Source organism: Odocoileus virginianus, chromosome 19 (genome assembly GCF_023699985.2).
Source record: "Odocoileus virginianus isolate 20LAN1187 ecotype Illinois chromosome 19, Ovbor_1.2, whole genome shotgun sequence".
Taxonomy (NCBI): domain Eukaryota; kingdom Metazoa; phylum Chordata; class Mammalia; order Artiodactyla; family Cervidae; genus Odocoileus; species Odocoileus virginianus.
In genome coordinates, this window is record NC_069692.1 from 4,174,950 (window position 1) to 4,197,150 (window position 22,201).

Genomic DNA, 22,201 nt, shown 5'->3' on the forward strand with positions numbered 1-22,201 from the left:
GTATGATTCAGATGAAGCAACAAGACAGAACTCTAAAAGAAGAACTGAGTGATGTGAAGATAGGCAATCTACCTAAGAAAGAGTTCAGACTAATGATCATAAAGATGATCAAGGAACTTGGGAGAAGAATGGATGCACAGAGCAAGAAATTGGAAGTTTTTAACAAAAAGCTGGAAAACATAAAGAGCAACCAGAGTTGAGAATACAGTAACTTAAATGAAAAATACACTGTATGAAATCAATAGACTAAATGAGGCAGAAGAATGGATCAGTGAGCTGAAAGACAGAGTAGGGGAAATTACCACTTCAGAGCAGAAAAAAAAAGAAGAAAGAATGAAAATAAATGAAGATAGCTTAAGAGACCTCTGGGACCTCATCAGATGGGCTAACATTCTCATTTAGGCTCCCTGAAGGGGAAGAGAGAGAGAGAGAAAGGGCCTAAGAAAATATTTGAAGAGCTAACTGCAGACAACTTCCCTAACCTGGCAAAGGAAATAGTCACCCAAATCCAGAAAGCAGAGAGTACCACACAGAATTAACCCACAGAGGAATACACCATGGCACATTGTAATAAAGTGGCAAAAATTAAAGACCTAGAGAGAATAGTAAAAGCAACAAGGAAAAAGCAACAAATAACATATAACGGAACTCCCATGAGACTGTCAGCTGACTGCAGCAGAAATTCTAGAAGGGACCAGAAGGAAGGGTCACAATAGTGATGCAAAAGAAAAACTTACCACAAAGAATATTCTACTCAGTAAGGCTCTCGCTCAGATTTGAAGGATAAATCAAAAGTTTTACAGACAAAAGTTAAAGTTAAAAGAATTCAGCACCATCAAACCAGCTTTACAACAAATGCTAAAAGAATTTCTCTAGGAGGAAAAGAAAAGGCCACAACTAGAAAAAAGAAAATCACAAAATGTAAAAGTTCACTTGTTAAGGCAAACATACAATAAAGGTAGGAAATCTTTCATACACAAAGCTAGTAGAGATATTAAAAGACAAAAGTAGCCAACATATTTGTAACTACAATAAACAGTTGAGGGATACACAAAACAATTAGATGCAAAATGTAATATCGATAACATTAATCACGAGGGGAAGATAGTACAGGGTATCTAAAATGCATTTGAAATTAGGAGATCAGCAACTTCAGCACTTACATATAGACTGCTATGCAAAAGCCACAGGGTAACCACAAACTAAAAAATCTATCATAGATAGGCACAAAAAAGGAAAAACAAATCTGAATCCAACACTAAAGATAGTCATAAAATCACAAAAGAAAAGAAGAAAGGAGAAAGGATGTATGCTTTTTCATATTTTTCTTTCTCTCCACTTCTGAATATAAGGCAGGCAACTAGATGGAACCTGATAGCTGTCTTGAATCCTAAGGGACAAGCCATATATTGAAGACAGAAGAGTAAGATGAAGGGAGAAGGCTTAACCGCTGATGCCCACAGTGCTGCCATGACAGCTGCTCACCGACAAACTCCGTTACTCTGCTTTCCAAGGATAAATAAACTTCAGTTTATTCAGGCCTCTGCTATTTTTTTTCTGTCGCTCTAGCTGAAACTTTCCGTAATATATAGGAAGAAATAGATACATAGAAAACTAAGCAAAATAAATATGAAATATAAAACATGAAGCAATTATTAACTCCAGGGAAAACAAAATTGTATTAAAAAAGCAAATATCCACAATGAAATTCTGTAAAGCAATTTTCCCTCAGTAAAAAAGTAATTAAAGAAAGCAAATGTCTTTGATCCTCTACATAGAAAACCCTAAAGACTCTACCAGAAAATTACTAGAGCTAATCAATGAATATAGTAAAGTTGCAGGATATAAAATTAACACACAGAAATCTCTTGCATTCTTATACACTAACAATGAGAAAACAGAAAGAGAAATTAAGGAAACAATACCATTCACCATTGCAACAAGCAGAATAAAATACTTAGGAGTTTATCTACCTAAAGAAACAAAAGACTTATACATAGAAAACTATAAATCACTGATGGAAGAAATCAAAGAGGACACAAACAGATGGAGAAATATACTGTGTTCATGGATTGGAAGAATCAATATTGTCAAAATGGCTATACTGCCCAAAGCAATCTATAGATTCAATGTAATCCCTATCAAACTACCAACGGTATTTTTCACAGAACTAGAACAAATAATTTCACAATTTGTATGGAAATACAAAAAACCTCGAATAGCCAAAGCAATGTTGAGAAAGAAGAATGGAACTGGAGGAATCAACCTGCCTGACTTCAGACTATACTACAAAGCCACAGTCATCAAGACAGTATGGTACTGGCACAAAGACAGAAATATAGATCAATGGAACAGAATAGAAAGCCCAGAGATAAATCCACGAACCTATGGTCACCTTATCTTCGACAAAGGAGGCAAAGATATACAATGGAAAAAAGACAACCTCTTTAACAAGTGGTGCTGGGAAAACTGGTCAACCACCTGTAAAAGAATGAAACTAGAACACTTTCTAACACCATACACGAAAATAAACTCAAAATGGATTAAAGATCTAAACGTAAGACCAGAAACTATAAAACTCCTAGAGGAGAACATAGGCAAAACACTCTCCGACATAAATCACAGCAGGATCCTCTACGACCCACATCCCAGAATATTAGAAACAAAAGCAAAAATAAACAAATGGGACCTAATGAAACTTAAAAGCTTTTGCACAACAAAGGATACTATAAGCAAGGTGAAAAGACAGCCCTCAGATTGGGAGAAAATAATAGTAAACGAAGCAACAGACAAAGGATTAATCTCAAAAATATATAAGCAACTCCTCCAGCTCAAACTCCAGAAAAACAAATGACCCAATCAAAAAATGGGCCAAAGAACTAAGCAGACATTTCTCCAAGGAAGACATACAGATGGCTAACAAACACATGAAAAGATGCTCAACATCACTCATTATCAGAGAAATGCAAATCAAAACCACAGTGAGGTACCATTACACCCCAGTCAGGATGGCTGCTATCCAAAAGTCTACAAGCAATAAATGCTGGAGAGGGTGTGGAGAAAAGGGAACCCTCTTACTCTGTTGGTGGGAATGCAAACTAGTACAGCCGCTATGGAAAACAGTGTGGAGATTTCTTTAAAAACTGGAAATAGAACTGCCATATGACCCAGCAATCCCACTTCTGGGCATACACACTGATGAAACCAGATCTGAAAGAGACACGTGCACCCCAATGTTCATCACAGCACTGTTTATCATAGCCAGGACATGGAAGCAACCTAGATGCCCATCAGCAGACGAATGGATGAGGAAGCTGTGGTACATATACACCATGGAATATTACTCAGCCATTAAAAAAAATTCATTTGAATCAGTTCTAATGAGATGGATGAAACTGGAGCCCATTATACAGAGTGAAGTAAGCTAGAAAGATAAAGAACAATACAGTATACTAACACATATATATGGAATTTAGAAAGATGGTAATGATAACCCTATATGCAAAACAGAAAAAGAGACACGGATGTATAGAACAGACTTGTGGACTCTGTGGGAGAAGGCGAGGGTGGGATGTTTCAAGAGAACAGCATCGAAACGTGTATGTTATGTAGGGTGAAACAGATCACCAGCCCAGGCTGGATGCATGAGACAAGTGCTCGGACCTGGTGCACTAAGACCCAGAGGGATGGGGTGGAGAGGGAGGTGGGAGGGGGGACCGGGATGGGGAACACATGTAAATCCATGGCTGATTCATGTCAATGTATGACAAAACCCACTACAATATTGTAAAGTAATTAGCCTCCAACTAATAAAAAATATAAATAAATAAATAGTGAAAAAAAATAAAGAACGCAAATGTCTTTAGAACACATCACTTTACTTAGCAGTAATATGTTGTTACAATGTCATAAGACTGAATGCTGGATATTGATTTAATCAATAATATTTGGAAGGTGAAACAACGTGGTGTTATTAGAAAAAAAACCACTTCTTTAATTAGTCAATATAATACTTAAAATGATAAATGAATAAATAACAGTATGAGTATGTTATTTTAAAATATGTAGAAAAATACCAGAATAAGCTGTTTTAAGAGGTGAAAGTGTTCACCATGGTTGTCTCTAATAGAAAAATGAGATGATGAGTGGGGTCGGGTAGGAGTCTGCTGTGCTTTCTTATAAACTTCAAAACATAATTTGTTTTTAAAACTCTGCACGTTTACCCCTTTCATAAAAATGTAAGCAATTTTCAGCTGCTATATTGGATTAGATGGTCTACCCGGCTTAGATGCCTAGTAAATTGTTATTTTAATTCAGAGTAAAATGTCATTCTGCCTGGTGAAGATAAAGACAAATAATAACTCACCACTTGATCTCTGTAATGGCAAAGTGGACTTCACTGAATATTTTGTCTTTGACTATCAGAAGGTTCTTCCTCTTTCATCACTTCAGAAAATATTGTCTATATCATCCTTTAAGATGCTACTGAGGAGCTGTATATACTTCTATTGACTCACTCACTGTTGTCCACACTGCCTGGAAAGCATGAGGACTGCTGTTTGGTTTTCCATTTGCATCTTCAGCTCAGGGTATGGCACATGGCAATTACTCAATAAGCATCTGATATTTAAGTGACACCAGTTCAGAGCCTACGCATCTAGTTAACTTACTCTTGTCTTCCAATGGTCCGTGTATAATTTGTACTTTATCATTGGAGCATTTCCTTTCTATTTGATGCTCTAAAAGAAATCATGAATTTCTGGCAAGAGGAGAAGGCATTCCAGAGGGAGGAATCAGTGATATCCAAAACAGAGTAATGGAAAAGTACATAGCATTTGACAAGGGTAAGGGAGAGAGGAAAACAAGAAATTGATGTTGGTCCAGCCCCATATACTTTCAACAACTCAGAATGGGAACCTAAGCTCAGAGACATTCATTAACTTGTCCAGGGCACACACTCAGCTTGTGATAGAAAGAAGATTAATTCCCCAGATCATGTCCACAGCAACGGACTAGTAATTTTTCATCACATACAGATATAGATTAAAATGGATGCATTTATACTCATAAGTAATTCCACAAAAATGAAACCACATAATTGATCTTTAGAGGACTGTGGTGAACTAATGACATGAAGTTCTTTTTAGATCATTTTATATTATGTCTGTTGTTCAAAGAGTGGTTTTTAAGAACCATCTCTTTCTGAAGTTTATTCAGTGTCTAGAGACTTGGACAAAAGTCACCATATATAAACTCAGAAATAAACAGATCAATAAATCAGAGATGTCATGATGTGCTCTGAGTGGAATGCTGGATTTAAGTAGAAACCAGTTATTTAGAAATAATAGACCTTGCTTAAAAAATGGGAAGTTTGGACAACTTCTCATGGATTCAGTTTCCCTTTTCTGTCCAGAAGCATGCTAGCAATTCACCCTGCCTGGGCCACAAGCATTCATGTTACAATTAGGGGTGTCTCGTAGACATGCTCACCAATAACACTGGTAGGAGGACTGATAAAATGAAACAGCTTGTGCTTACACAAGGCTTCCCTTAGCAAAAATGTGACTTAGTATTTTGTATTCAAAAAGTCATTTTCTGGCTCTCAACCCTTTTAAAACTATGAATCAGTTCCCATAAAACATAGCAAGAAATGTAACGATTATCAAGCTTGAGAAATAGGGTTTGAAATAATTAAAAAGGGGAGCTCTTTTACTTGCACTTCAATGTTTGTTTAATCTGCTTGATATTACATTTAGCATATCTATACTATACAGCATGAAAAGTCAGCTATTTTGAACTTAATATTGTACGTAATGTTTTGCCTCTCAAGCAACCTGCACTATCTTTTCTCCATTCCAGATATCACACAGTACATCACAAGCTCCTGTGGGGCTGATTCCAGCTTCCCTATGATGGAATTCTGTCTACCATGCTTAGAAATTCAAAAGATGTGTTTCAAAATTCAGAAGTCTTAGGATAGAAGTAGCCTTGTGCTGCTGCAAAATAATTATTGGTTCATGCCAAAAAGACTTCCAAAGTTGGATTTTCTTCCAAGAGAAATCAGTTTAATGTGATATACTATGACATGGTAGAATAAATAAGAGAAAATGGAATTGTGTTTAATTATGTTGTATCACCTTAAATCATAGATAAATTTGAAAAGGGTTTTTCCTTGGGAAGATTTTTTAATGATAGGAGCTTTGGATTCATTCCAAAAATGTTTGGAAAACATTTTTCCAAATTTCTGGAAAATCAAAGTGGAAATCTCAGCTGCTACAAATAATTAAACTACTTTAAACAATATTTCAGACAAACAAACATCTGAAACATACATATAAGGCTAAAATTCAAAAAACAATCAGTTCTAATTTTCATACTAAATAGGCAGACTAACAATTGTCAAAAGACTTATTTAACTTTTGTGAATAAAATAAAGACTTAGATACGGCCACTCCTTTTTTTAGGATATCATTTATTATATTCAGTTCAGTTCAGTTGCTCAGTCATGTCCAACTCTGCGACCCCATGGACTGCAACATGCCAGGCTTCCCTGTCCATCACCAGCTCCTGAAGCTTGCTCAAACTCATGTCCATGGAGTCGGTGATGCCACCCAACCATCTCATCTTCTGTTGTCCCCTTCTCCTCCCGCCTTCAATCTTTCCCAGCATCAGGGGCTTTTCCAATTAGTCAGTTTTTCACATCAGGTGACCAAAGTATTGGAGTTTCAGCTTCAGCATCAGTCCTTCCTATGAATATCAGTGCTGATTTCCTTTAAGATTCACTGGTTGGCTATCCTTGAAGTCCAAGGGACTCTCAAGAGTCTTCACCAACATCACAGTTCAAAGAATCAGTTCACTGCCCAACTTTCTTTATAGTTCAACTCTCACATCCATACATGACACCTGGAAAAACCATAGCTTTGACTAGATGAACCTTTGTCTACAAAGTAATGTCTCTGCTTTTTAGTATGCTATCTAGGTTGGTCATAACTTTTCTTCCAAGAAGCAAGTGTCTTTTAATTTCATGGCTACAATCACCATCTGCAGTGATTTTGGAGCCCAAGAAAATAAAGCCTCACTGTTTCCATTGTTTCCCCATCTATTTGCCATGAAGTGATGGGACCGGATGCCATGATTTTAGTTTTCTGAATGTTGAGTTTTAAGCCAGCTTTTTCACTCTCCTCTTTCATATTCATCAAGAGGCTCTTTAGTTCCTCTTCACTTTCTGCCATGAGCGTGGTGTCATCTGCATATCTGAGGTTATTGAAGTTCTCCCAGCAATCTTGATTCCAGCTTGTGCTTCATCCAGCCTGGCATTTCGCATGATGTACTCTGCATATAAGTTAAATAAGCAGGGTGACAATATGCAGCTTTGCTGTACTCATTTCCCAATTTATTGTATTATATAGAGCAAAAAAAAAAAAGAATAAAAAAGGAAAATATGTATGGTAGATCTACACAATTCAGAGAAAAGTACTAATATTAGAAAATATAAGAAAGACATGATACAAATAAACTTATTTACAAAACAGAAACAGACCCATAGACTTAGAGAACCAACTGATGATTGCCGGTGAGGGGAAGGATGGGAGGAAGGGATAGTTAGGGGGTTCGGGATGGACATGTACACAGTGCTATATGTAAAATGGATAACCAATGGGACCTACTGTACAGCACAGGGAACTCTGCTCAATGTTATGTGTCTGCCTGGATGGGAAGGGAGTTTGAGGGAGAATACATACATATACATGTGTGGTTGAGTCCTTTTGCTGTCCACCTGAAACTATCACATTGTTAATCGGCTATACTCCAAAACAAAATAAAGAGTTTAGTTTAAAAAAACAAAATGCAGTCATCCCTCAGTGTCCAGAGGGCATCTGGAACCCTGTGGGAACCAGAATCTTCCCATGCTCCAGTTTCTTACAGCCAGCAAACCCTATTCATGGATCTGCCACGTGGATGTGAAGGGCTGACTGTATAAGAATCAGCCTGATCAAAAATATTGACATCCTTGAATTTTGTGATTTATTTGAGAAGTACCAGTGTTACTGAAAGGCTTTGCTGGCGGCTCAGATGGTAAAGAATCCAGCTGTAATGTGGGAGACCTGGGTTTGATCCCTGGGTTGGGAAGATCCCCTGGAGGGGGGCATGGCCACCTCCTCCAGTATCCTTGCCTGGAGAATCCCCATGGACAGAGGAACCTGGTGGGCTCTGGCCCACAGGGTTGTCCTCACAAGGCAGAGAAAGAGAAAGCACTGGTCCCTCTTCTTCCTAACCACTTCGGAGAGGATCCCTACTCATATTCCAAAGGCGCCACCTCCAAATATCATCATATTGGGGATTATGGCTTCAATGTATGAATTGCAGGAGGGGACATAAAACTTGGAGAAGGCAATGGCACCCCACTCCAGTACTCTTGCCTGGAAAATCCCATGGATGGAGGAGCCTGGTGGGCTGCAGTCCATGGGGTTGCAAAGAGTTGGACACCACTGAGAGACTTCACTTTCACTTTTCACTTTCATGCGATAGAGAAGGAAATGGCAACCCACTCCAGTGTTCTTGCCTGGAGAATCCCAGGTACAGGGGAGTCTCATCCAAAGACACCTTCACAGACACACCTAGAAACAATGTTTAATCAAATAATTGGATGCTTCATGGGCCAAACTGATACATAAAACTAACCACCATGCAGGTAACCATCTCAAGGGTTGCAAATTATCATACCAGAAGGGAACAGAGAGACCTACAGGCTTTACATTGACAATTAAATGGGCCAGCCCAGAAGTAACACAGGTCACTTTAGCTCCCAGATCTTTGGCCAGAATTTGTCACATTGACTTCATCCGGTTGAAGTGGGTCAGTTTCATGATTGTGTAGTACTATGTTATTGTGGTTTTAGTTTGCATTTCCGTGATGACAATTGGTATTAAACACATTATAAACTGTGCTTATTGGCTATTTGAGGAATCTTTGATGACTTTTGTGTTCAAAATTTTGCTATTTTTACTAGATTGATTATATTTACTATTTTATATATATTATATTATTTTGTTATATATTCTAAATACAATGTTTTATATGTTTTGTACATACCTTCTCCTAGTCTATATTATTTTTTAATTTACTTTGTGTATTTTGATGGGAAAAAATGCTTTTAATTTTGAAGAAAAAATCTTACTTTTAATATTCTGTATTGCATTCTAAGAAATATTTGCCAACCACAGGTTATATTTTCTCTAAAAATGTCAGGAATTTAGCTTAACATTTAAGTATATCATCCATTCCTTCCAAGAATTGCTTTAGCAGTTTCATCAAGCATCAGTTGATTATATATATATATATGTCTATTTCCAGACTTGCTATTTGATTTCATTGATCTTTTTGTCTATTATTATGCCAATATCATACTCTCTTGAGTAAGAGTTCTTTATTGCAATCCTTGAAATGAGGAAGTTTAAATCATCCAACTTCATTCTTTAAAAAAATTATTTTGAATATTCCAAGACTTCATATTTTCATATAAATTTTATAATGAATTGAATAATATGTACAAAATTTTCTGTTGATATTATGATTGGGATTTTACTGAAATGACAAATTAAGTTGGAAAAAATTAACAAATTAATAAAATTCAGCCTTCCAATTAATGAATATAGTATATTTTGCTACTCCATTTCTTTCAGCATTATTTTGTGGATTTCAGTACAGAAGACATTAATATATTTTATTAAATTTATTCCAGAATATTTTAAGTTTTTATAATTTAAATGTAATGTTGTTTTAACTTGTTTCCTACTTATGTATAGCATAAATGTACCTTTGATTTTTGCAAATGATCTCATACCTATGAAATCTCTAAATCCATTCATTATTTCTTTTGGAATATATAGGGATTCAAATATTTCTTATAGATTTCTTAGGAATATCTACATAGATAATGATGTCTTCTGTGAATAAAAATTATTTTACACCTTCCTTTATGGTCTTTATGCTTTTTGTTTCTCTCTTTTGCCTTCTTGTACTCACTGGAACCTCTTGGACATTGTTGAAGTGGTGTACACTCTTGAACTAAAATGATGAACATTGTTGAAATGGTGAGTAAAGCGTTCTTGCTTTGTTATTCATCCTAAGGGAAAATTACAAAATTGTGCACCATCTAATATAATTAGCTGTAGTTTCTGATTTACAGATGTTCTTTCTTGAACTGAGGAAGTTATCTTCTTGTAATTGCTCAACGTCTTTATAATGAATGGGTGCTGAATTTGGGAAATGTATTTTTGTTGACATAATTATATGATGCTTCTCCTTCATTTTGTTGGTGTGATTAATTAGGTTGGTTTTCAAATGTTAAATCTAACATATATAAACCTCACTTGTTATGATGTATTATTCTTTTTATATGTTATTGAATTTGGTTTGCTAATAGTATATCAATGATTTTACAACTATGTTCTTTGAAGAACATTGGATAGCAATTTTCTCTTCTGTTTTTTTGTTTTTGTTTTTGTTTTCCATATTTTGGTGTCAAGTTTGTTACAACCACATAAAACCAGTAGGGAAGTGATTCTTCCTCCTCTATTTTCTGAAAGAGATTGGGATTATTTATTTATTTTGCAGTTGATAGAATTCACCAATGAATCCATCTAGGTTTGAAGTTTTCTTAATAGGAAGATGTGTAATAGCAAATTCAATTTCTTTAGTATATACAGAGCTATTCCTTCTTGTACTCACTCACTTGTAATCACTTTCTTATAATTCATTGTGTAAATCTTGATATTTTACATTTTTTCAAGGAATTTGTCAATTTTATCTATGCTGTTAAATTTCCTGTTATAACATTATTTGTAGTATTCTCTTTTTATCTGTTTAAAGTCTACAGAGTCTGTAGGGATATCCTTTCTCTAATTCTTGGTATTAACACCTTACTAATCTCTCTCTCTCTTTTCCTTTCTTTCTTATATATTTCTTTGCTTATTTATTTTGCTCAGTCTTGCTAGGAGTTGATCAAGTTTTGCTAATCTTTTCAAAGAGCCAACATTTTTCTTTATGATTTCTTTATTTTTATGTTTTCTATTGCATCAACTTTTTTTATCTTTCATTTTAAACTTTTTTATCTTTTGATATAAGTATTCAAAGTCATAAATTTTCTTCAAAACACTGCTTTTGATGCAATCCAACAAATTTTTATGTATTATCTTTTCCTTTTCATTTAGTTTAAAAATTGCCTCAAAATCCCCTGTTATTTCTTTGTTGACCCATGGGTTATTAGAAGTATATTGTTTCATTTTAAAATATTTTGCAATTTTCTAAACTCTCATTGTTATTGAGTTCTAATGTAATGTCATGGCCATCAAGGACATACTCCGTAAGATCTGAATCATCTAAAATATACTGAGACTTGTTTATAGGTAGGGAAAATTTGTTCTGATGAGCACTTTTGATCAATATATATGCACTTGAAAGAAGTTATATTCTTCATATTTTGGAGTTAATGTTCTATAAATGATAATAGACTCAAATGATTGGAAGTGCTGCTCAAGTCTTCTATGTTCTGACTGATTTTTTTGCCTGTTTGTTCTATATATCACTGAAAGATTGATGTTAAAACAAAGTCTCCATACACAATTGTAAATTTTCCTACTATCCTCTTTCTTCTCTCAGTTTTTGATTTACATTTTCTGAAGCTCTTAGGCACACAGACAGTTACAAATATTAAGTCTTCCTGTTGAATGGACCCTCTTATCATTATGCTTCCCTGGTACCATTATGCTTCCCTCTTACCATTATGCTTTTCTTATCATCACTAGGCTTCCCTGGTGACTCATATGGTAAAGCATCTGCCTGCAATGTAGGAGACCCGGGTTCGATCTCTAGGTCTGGAAGATACCCTGGAGAAGGCAATGGCACCCCACTCCAGTACTCTTGCCTAGAGAATCCCACGCACGGAGGAGCCTGGTGGGCTACAATCCATGGGGTCACAAAGAGTAGGACACAACTGAGCGACTTCACTTTTACTTTTCACTTTCTTATCATTATGACTTGTTTCTCTCTATCTCTGATACTCCTTGACTTGAAATCCCTTTAGTCTAACACTATTCTTATATCAGTAACCTCAGATTCGCAGATGACACCATCGCTATGGCAGAAACTGAAGAGGAAATAAAGAGCTTCTTGATGAAAGTGAAAGAGGAAAGCGGAACAGTTGGCTTAAAACTCAACATTCGAAAAACTAAGATCATGGCATCCAGTGCCATCACTTTATGGCAAATAGATGGAGAAACAATGGAAACAGTGACAGACTTTATTTTCTTGTTCTCCAAAATCACTGCAGAGGGTGACTGCAGCCATGAAATTAAGACACACTTGCTTCTTGGAAGAAAAGCTATAATCAACCTAGACAGCATAGTAAAAAGCAGAAACATTATTTTGCTAACAAAGGTCCATCTAGTCAAAGCTATGATTTTTCCAGGTGTAATGTATGGATGTGAGAGTTGGACTATAAAGAAATTTGAGCACTGAAGAATTGATGCTTCTGAACTGTGGTGTTGGAGAAGACTCTTGAGAGTCCCTTGGACTGCAAGGAGATCATACCAGTCAATCCTAAAGGAAATCAGTCTTGAATATTCATTGGAAGGACTGACGCTGAAGCTGAAGCTCCAATACTTTGGCCAACTGATTCGAGGAACTGACTCACTGAAGAAGACCCTAATACTGGGAAAGATTGAAGGCAGGAGGAGAAGGGGACAACAGAGGATGAGATGGCTGGATGGCATCACTGATGCGATCGACATGAGTTTGGGTAAATTCAGGGAGTTGGTGATGGACAGGGAAGACTTGCATGCTGCAGTCTATGGGGTTGGAAAGAGTCAAACACAACTGAGCAACTGAATTGAACTGATTCTTATATTTAATTTTTTAATGGTTTATCTTCATCCATCCAAATTGGAGAAGGTAATAAAAGAGAATAAAGTTTAAAAGTTCAGCTTATCTAATCTTTATATGTAAAATGTGTCTCTCATAGAGAGTGTATGATTGAGTTTTATCTTTTTATCTTACAACCTCTTTTCATTGGAATGTTGGTTATTGATATGTAATATAGTTATTGATACAGCTGCGTTTATATCTACTACTATGAATTTTATTGATATGTAATATAGTTATTGATACAGTTGCATTTATATCTACTATTATGAATTTTATACCTACTACTATGAATTTTAAATAAAATGAATTTTATTTATCTTTGTTTTTTATTATTTGCTCTTATTTTTCTGCCTTCATTTAAATGATTAGAATATTTTTAGTATTCCATTTTAAAATTCTAATTGGCTAAGAAACTACGTCTCTGCATTATTTTTTGTGACTCTGTAAGGATTAAAATATTCATCCTTAAATTGTCATGATCTACAGAGGGTTAATGTCATATTATTTCACATCAAATGAAAAAATAACATACTTCTATTTATACGCCCACACTCAAACTTTGTATTAATGTCATTTATGTTACACGTACATTCATTTTAAACTTCATCATTCTCTGATATAATTTTTCCCTTAAATAGTTATATGTCTTTTAAAAAAAATTAGGAGAAAATAAGTTGCAGGTTTTATGTCCCTGGAAATGTTCCAGTGTCTCCTAGTCTATGGAAACTTGAATAGAATTTGTATCCTACTGTTGTGTGAGAATTGTATAAATCTTAATTATGTTGAATTGGTTCATAGTGCTGTTTCAAGTCTGCTATATCCTTCTACTTCTCTCTATTTTCATTCTATTAATTTTTGAGAGTTTGATATTGAAACTACAGCTAAAAATCTTAATTTATCTACTTAAACAACAATTGTAATATATAGTAGAACTATATGTAGCCTTCTTCTATATTTTCCAAGTCTTCTGTAAATGTGTTACCATGCTTTCACAATTAAAAACTATGTATATAACAAAAACTCTGAAAAAAAAATCTTATTTGAAAATACAATTAACCCAAAATCTTAAAAAAAAAAAAAAAACTAAAATTCTAAATATCAAATATGCACTTTTTAACTGTCAGAGATGAATAAGTTTTGTGTAAGGGTTTTTCAGTATTTGAAAAATTCTTTGAATGGCCTCATACTCAATAAGATAAATATTAATTAGATATGCGTGAAGCAGTAGCTCAGGACAGAATAAACTGTAAATGCAGGTTGTTTCTCCTCTTATTTTCTAAAATATGAATTTTTGTTACAAAGAATCCCATATTTCTAAAATTAATGAAACTATTTTGAATTTCTCTATGATTTTATAATTTATACTACTGAGATCAAAGCCTGATTAGCTTCAATTTTAAAAAATTTAAACAATGAGAAATATCTACAAAATTTAAAAGCAATTAAACATCTATTTTAATACTTGAGAAAAAAATTAAAAGAATATTTTTTTTTTTATTTAGCTACATATTTACTCCTTCTTTTGCCGTTCTTTTCGTTCCATAGATCCAAGTTTCTAGTCATTTCTCTTCAGACTGTAGAAGTTGCTTTAACATTACAGTAATGCAAGACTGATGTGACTAATTCAATTATATTTTAAGACTGAAAATTTCTTAATTTTGTCTTCATTTTTAAAAAAAAAAATTTTTTTCAGTGGTTATATCACGGGACTGACAGCACATTTTCTGCTTATTTTCAGCATTTAAATATGATACTTCATTGTCTGTGGGTCTCCATTGTTTCTGATGAGGAACGGTTATGTATATACCACCATCAATAGCTACACCATCAAGCTGCAATTTTTCAAGTGGCTTTCAAGATCTTTCCTGTATATTTGGATCTCAACAGTTTGACTACAATTCCTAACAACAGTTCCTAAGTGTGGCTTTATTTTTATTTGTCCTCTTGGATTTTGCTAAGAGTCTTGTATTTGAAGTTTATGTTTGTCACCAGTTTTGGAAAATTTTTAGACATGATGTCATCACATACTTTTTGTGGCCCATTCCCTCACTATTTTTTTTTTTCATTTTGGTCCTATAATTACATGCATTTTAGTCTATAAGCACTCCTTATTGGGTTTGTTTATTCTGCTTCACAGATCTTGCATTTTTTATAAATTGAAGCTTTGCAGTAACCCTGCACCTAGCAAGTCTATTGGTGCCATCTTTCAATAGCGTTTGCTCACTTCATGTCTCTGTGTTACCTTTTGGTGATTCTCACAATTTTTCAAATCTTTTCATTATTATTATATATGTTATGGTAATCTGTGATCAACGATCTTTGATGTTGCAAATTGTGATTGTTTTGGAACACCACAAATTGTACCTACATAAAATGACAAATTTGACTGATAAAATGTGTGTGTTCTAACTGCTCCATTGACTGGTCTTTTCTCCATCTCTCTCCCTCTCCTTAAACCTTCCTATTCCCCAAAACACCATCATACTGAAATTAGGCCAATTAATAACCCTACAGTGGCCTTTAAGTGTTTAAGTGAAAGAAAGAATTCCATGTCTCTTGCTTTAAATCAAATGCTAGAAAATGATTAAGCTTAGTGAGGAAGGCATATTGAAAGGCCAAGATAGGCTGAAAGCTGATATGAGAAAAGTTTTAGTGGTCTGAATAGAAGATCAAACCAGACACAGTAACTCCCTTGAGCCGAAGTTGAATCCAGAGCAAGGCTCTAACTCTCTTTAATTCTACAGCGGCTGAGAGAGGTGAGGAAGCTGCAAAAGAAAATTTTGAAGCTAGCAGAGGTTGGTTCGAGGGGGTTAAGAAAACTAGCCATCTCTATAACTAAAAGTGCAAAGCAAGAAGCTGATGTGGAAGCTGCAGCATGTGGTCCAGAAGAACTAGCTAAAGTAATTCATGAAGGCAGCTTTATTAGATAGGAGATTTTCAATATAAACAAACAGCCTTCTATTGGAAGAAGGTGCCATCTGGGACTTTCATTGCTAGAAGGAGAAATCAATGACTGGCTTCAAAGTTTCAAAGAACAGGTTGACTCTCTTGTTAGAAGCTAATGCAGCTGGTGACTTTAGGTTGAAGCCAATGCTCATTTTGACATTCTGAAAATTCTAAGTCCTTAACAATTCTTCCCTATCAATGAAATGACAAAGCCTGGATGATAGCACATCTGTTTACAATATGGTTTGCTGAACAAAACATTTTAAGCTCATTATTGAGCACTAATACTCAGAGAAAGATTCCTTTCAAATCATTACTGCTCATTGACTCATTACTGCTCATGTATCAGGTCATCCAAGGGATCTAATATACAAGAGATATACAATGAGATTGATGTTTTCAGGCCTGCTAACCCATTTATTCTGCAACTCATGGATCAAAGAGTAATTTCAACTCTCAAGTCTTTTGATTTAAGCAATATTATTTTGGGAGCTGGATTTTTTCCTTTAGTTTTCCCCCTGTTCTATTGCTTTCTCCCCACATTCTCTAATTTCCAATCTGGGATTAAGCCCATCCAGCTCAGATTTTTCATTTCAAATATTTCATTGTCAGTTTTACAGTTTTTATTTGGTCTTCTTTTATAGTTTCCATTTTCTGCTGAGATTCCCCATCTGTTCATTTATTGTGACATATTTTTGTTCCATCCCATGAAAATATTTACAATAGCTTAAAAAGAAAAACGTTTTCATTAATTCAAACATCTGAGTCATCTTGTGGTTGGTTTCTCTTTGCTGCTTTCTATCTTGTCTATGGGTCATGTTTTCCTGTTTCTTTACATTTAAGTTCATGCTGATCATTATGAATTACGCATCTTGACAGCCTGTATTTGGTCAGTTTTTCCTGTAGTGTTGATTTTTGTTCTAGCAGTCAGTTAACTTTTTTGGACTTGAATTTCAAACTCTGGTTCCTTCAATAAGCAACTGAAATCTCTACTCAGTTTTCCATTCTGACAGGTCTGGTGCATTCCGCTATGTATGTGCAGTTCAAGGGCCGATCATGGTAGAGTTTGCCTGCAGGTTTGGGGGCCTCCACCACAGTTATCTCCCTTTCCAGAAAGCTTCCCCTCACTCATCTTCTACCTTGGCAATATCGAACTCCATTCTTTGACTCCTCAAGCCAATAGGGCTGCAACTTTGTGCTTGAATTCCAGCCATTCCATGTCACTCTTAAGGAGAATGCCCACCGGCAGAAAATTCTTAACTGTAAAACACACCCAGTGCAGTTTCCTTTTTCAAGTGTCTATATTCCTATTTCTGCCTGCTTTGGATCTCTCTCCAGTGCCTTCAACTAGGTGAATTTCTTCACCAAGAATGTATTATACTTCTCTAAATAATAGCTTGTCTAATAGAAACTGCCATTGTAAAACTTTCTGTTTATAGTTAAGATAAAACAATATCTAACTCCTGATGCAGGCCCCCAGATGGGCTTCTGAGACCCTCCCTGGCAGAAGGCTGCCTACATGCAACTCAGAAGCTAAAGAGCTAAAGGGCAGGAGGATTTAGGCTAGACCTCGGGCTAGCATAGAGGCCTGAAGTGGGGGTCAGTCTGCCTCAGTTTCCTCCTCAACAACTGAATTTTTATAGTATCTGAAAATTGCAGCGGGGGCAGGGGGGAGGCTTCCCTGGTAGTTCAGAATCCACCTGCAATGCAAGAGACCTGGATTCAATCTCAGGGTCAGCAAGATCCCTTGGGGAAGGGAATGGCTACCTACTCCAGTATTCTTTCCTGGAAATTCCATGGACAGAGGAGCCTGGTGGGCTGCAGTCCATGGGGTTGCAAAGAGTTAGACCCAACTGAGCAATTAATACACACAATACCTAATTCCTGCTCATTTGAATAGAAGACACTTTTGAAAAAGTGAAAAAAATGTTTAAAGTATAAGTATTTAACTCCTACAAAGACAAAAAAAAATAATTCTATTCCATGTTAAAACCACCCTCTTCTCTTTAAAAATACACAGAAATTCTACTGCAATAACTTCTACTTTATCTTCGCAAGTTTACCCTAACTTCCTAGTAGAGCTTTTTTTCCTGCTATACCACAATTGCTAGAATATAAAAAAGTTTATCAATCATATCACTCTCTAGGTGCTGAAGAATATAGCTGGATTCCTTAACATATATGTTATTACTTTTCAAGTGGGAAGGGGATTACAGTAAACCTTATTGACAAACTAACCCAATTTAATATTCCATCCATCTCCATCACAGAAGTTAAAAAAACTAAATACTCAGTTATAGTTCCCATTGCAGCTAAAAGTGGGCATGTGACAAGTTTTGGCCAATAATAAATAAATGGAATTTTTCTAGGTAGTTGAGCAATTAATACACACAATACCATACAATTAATACACACAATATATAAGGAGGTGTTTACTTTCCTGATAGAAAGAAAAGATAGCATTAGCACAGCTCTTTTTAAAGTAGTCACAATACCAATGCCTGAAACTTGCAAGCATGAAAAATGACCATAAGAAAGCTTCCATCATTTGGTGCCATTGACCTAAAACCAGCAGCCTCCTAACTCCAAAAGTCCTCAGGAAGTGACAACTATTCATTTAAAGTACTAATAGTCAGGTTTTCCTTACTTATAGCCAAAATTACATTTAATTGCTATACAAATCCATTGCCAACTTAGCGCAATTATGTTAATCTATATCCCCAATGCCTGTTACAGTGCCTGGAACATAGAATTTACTAAGTCTTTGTTAAATTAATTAATATATATCTATAATATATAGTAATATTAAGATATAAAGCCAATTCAAATTTAAGATATAATTTTGGAAGTCAGTTTTTTTTGCAAATTTGCATTTTTTCAAATACCTTCTAATAAGCTCATTGTTGATGACCATCACATGTTTACATTACTGTATCATCCTTCACAGAGTGTTGACTTTTGGGTTGCTTTGGAATATTCTTTAAAAATTCTTCCAAAATTTGTAAAACACATATGAAAATGTTAGATTTAAGGTCATGCATTACTGACTAGATAAATCTTTCTTATGATTTTAATGTCCTTACATTTCTATCAACTCTTTATCACATTTGTGAAAATTCAGCTCATCTCTATTAACCTCACCTTAGATACATTTTTTCCCAGATTTTCTAAGATTTTTATTATTATAGAACATTGTAATAATTGTAAAATTTTCAAAGCAAAGCATTGCAATATCTAAAATTCTGAGATTTAGATTTTGTTATTTGAATTCTATTTTTCATTAGTTAAGAAAAACTGAATTAAAAACAATATAATGCATAGAGATATATAAATCCTTAAACTTTCAGAAACGAGTTAACTTTATGGAGAAAAATCTGTTTATTTTCATTAATATGTTTCCATGCAGTTTATATTTTTAAAATAAAACTTTTCTATTAATATAATTTCTCATCTGGAATGTAAATATTCTCAAATTAGAAGTAAGAGGTTGTTAAACTTACAGTACTATTCAGCAAATATTGTTGTTAAAACCCTCAGCATTGTAAATCACAGGAATTAGTTATGGATGAACCATGTTTTGGTTGTTTAAAGAACTGTAGGAAACATAATGAAAAGTTTCTCCTAGCACTGTGCTACTCAGAACAAACTGACCTCATCCTTGTGAGGTTTTGTGGTGTGACTGACACCAAGGCTTCTACGTAAGGTATGAAGACAATGCATCAACCCTGCCTGGAGCACGAACATGTGGTTTGTAAATCATAAGAATGGCTTCAAATGAAAACATGGAGACAGTTGAGTCCAAGGGCTTCATAAAAACTGAAATGAAGACACCCATGTATCATAGAGTAGCAAAGTAGTTTTAAAAGTAGGTGAACACTTTCCTGGGACAGTGGAGGTCCCTAATTTCCTTCCTAGCCTCAGGGAATTCTGGGGTTGAAGAAGTTTAATAACATGGTTTTTAGTCTTCAGCTCATAGTAACTGACAACAGATATATAGTGTGCATAAAGATATGCACACGCCTGTGGTTAAGAGATATGAATCAAAGAGAATAATATTTAGCCAAAAATCTCTAATTTGAACCTATAGCTATTCAATTTGATGTGAAGGGCAAGTTATTTCTTATTTAATAGTTAAGTTTTCTAGTGTATGTCCTTCTACCAGATGGACAACACAGACACTAAGTAGAAAGTATTCCTTACTTCCATAAATTATTTATTTCACTTATCTTTATTCTATATTGAATTTAAACTCTCTTGTCTGAAATAACATGATTGAAGGTGGGCAGACCTCAAAAGTCTGAAGTGGAATGTGGGTTTCTTTGAACAATAATTAATATCTATTCCAAATAATCTGCATCATTCTATTCCCCAAATTTCTAAGAAATATTTACCCATCAATCACAAGCCACAAAACAAATTAAAAAGTACAAAAGAAAAAAAGAAACAAAAAAGATGATATAAAACCTACCCTGACAATAGAGGACTAGAAAATAGCTATACACTTTAAGAAATTTAAAGCTCTAGCAAAGTGAAAAGGATCCATTTCAAAGAGAATCCAAAAAAAGCATTCATTAAATGTAAACATTTTTATATTCTGCTTCTTTGTTCAACAATAAGTAAAAAGTTCTGGAGACATTATTCAATGATGACTGTGGCTGAAATTTCTGAATTGAAAGAGTTCCATTTTCTCTCTGTTGGCCAAACATATATGTTGGCCATTTGATAACCAAGGCCCTCAAATTATAAGCTTTTTCATAAACCTCAAAACTGTGTCCTAACAAAGATACCATATAAGAAAAGAAAACTGAACTTAGGCACAATTCTTCTACTCTTAGACTTTGTTAAACTCTGATAAACCTAATAACTAAATGGCTGGGAACTGAAGACTTGCTGCCTTTAATTTCACTTTAATGCAAAGGCAAGATTGTCATTCATTCAGGCATCTTAATTATTACTCCTTGGAGTGAGGGAGGGTGTCCTAGCAGATGAGCAAATTGGTGCTCTCTGTGTGTCTGGGTAACATCTGTCTATCACCTGTTGCAGAAGCAGTTTTTAGGAAACCTGTAACTGATTAAACCATTTCAGATAGTTGGAGGATAGGCCATGCATTGACAACCACGTGTGAACTAAGAGACCCTCCTGATTATCAGGGGACAGGCTTCCATGAAAAAGCATGGTAGTCCCATGAGTCATATGCCCAGCAGATTACCTAAAAAGACCGCCACTTTTGACTGTGTAGCACATATGGATGAAATCAATTGGAGAGATTTGAATAGAAAAAGTTATCAAGTTAAAAACCGCAAAGCAAAAATTGAACTATTTGGGAGCTATGAGCCACAGAAACAACTCATTATTGAAGATCGCTATTAGGGTAACAACTCTGACTTTGAGACCATCTATGAGCAATGTGTGCGAAGCTGCAGAACCTTTCTGGAGAAGGTTCAATGACCAGGTCCAGTCCTGCAAGGCCCAGACGTATCCCCACAGGCCCCTTTGCTCAGCTCAGGGTCACAGTTCCCTAGCTCAAGGTCAGAGCCCTTTCTTCAGTTGACTCACTGTTTCTTACTTTAAAAAAATAATTATAGATAAAAATCAGTCTATTTGGCAGAATAATAAATAAGCATGCTTGATTTAGACAGTTTATGGAGTGAAGATGAATCAGAAAGCATGGCCTCCACCGTCCTCTTGGATGATGCGTGATGTTTGCCCATCTGCTCAGTGCCAGGCAGCAGCTTGATGAGTAAGTGCATAAGTAAGCATGTTGCTCGTAATCTGTTCATGGAGCAAGCTGGTGACCCTGGAGCCACAGCAGCCTTGCCTTGCCTCCCCTCCGTCTTCAGCGAGGTCTAGTTTCTCCTCCTTGGGGCCGGCACCCCCAAGACAGGACCCCATGTGGAGAACTACATGAGGACAGCTCTTCTTGACTCTGTCTTCGGCCCTGTTCACAGTTGGTCACCCAAAATCCTGGAAGGACTCTGATCAGCTGAGTGACAGCCGTTCAGAAGCAGAGAGAGTTGAGAGGAACAGCTTCCAGGCCTTAGTATCATGAGGATCCCTGGAGGGGGACACTGAGTCATGAACCCGCTTGGGCCTGAAGGATGAGCAGGCGAGTTTCCCACTGTGGGTGGCAGAGGCAGAAACTCTGGGGAGGTCGTGGCAAGAAGACTGGGCAAATGTGTCTGGCTCCCTGTGGAATTGTTCCGTGGGATTCTTATCCTGAAGACTTGAAAGGCTAAGTGAATTGAGAATTTGATAACTATGTTCATAAAAAAGAATTGAGAAAAAATTATTAACTGAAACTAGAACATAGAAAGTAAAGCACTTCAAAAAT

General features: G+C 35.5%; 1 pseudogene; it reads left to right on the top strand.

Annotated features, from left to right (window-relative positions):
- The first annotated feature begins 16,900 nt into the window (after positions 1-16,900).
- LOC110151470 (low molecular weight phosphotyrosine protein phosphatase pseudogene) lies at positions 16,901-21,318 on the top strand (annotated as a pseudogene).
- The last annotated feature ends 883 nt before the right edge of the window (positions 21,319-22,201 follow it).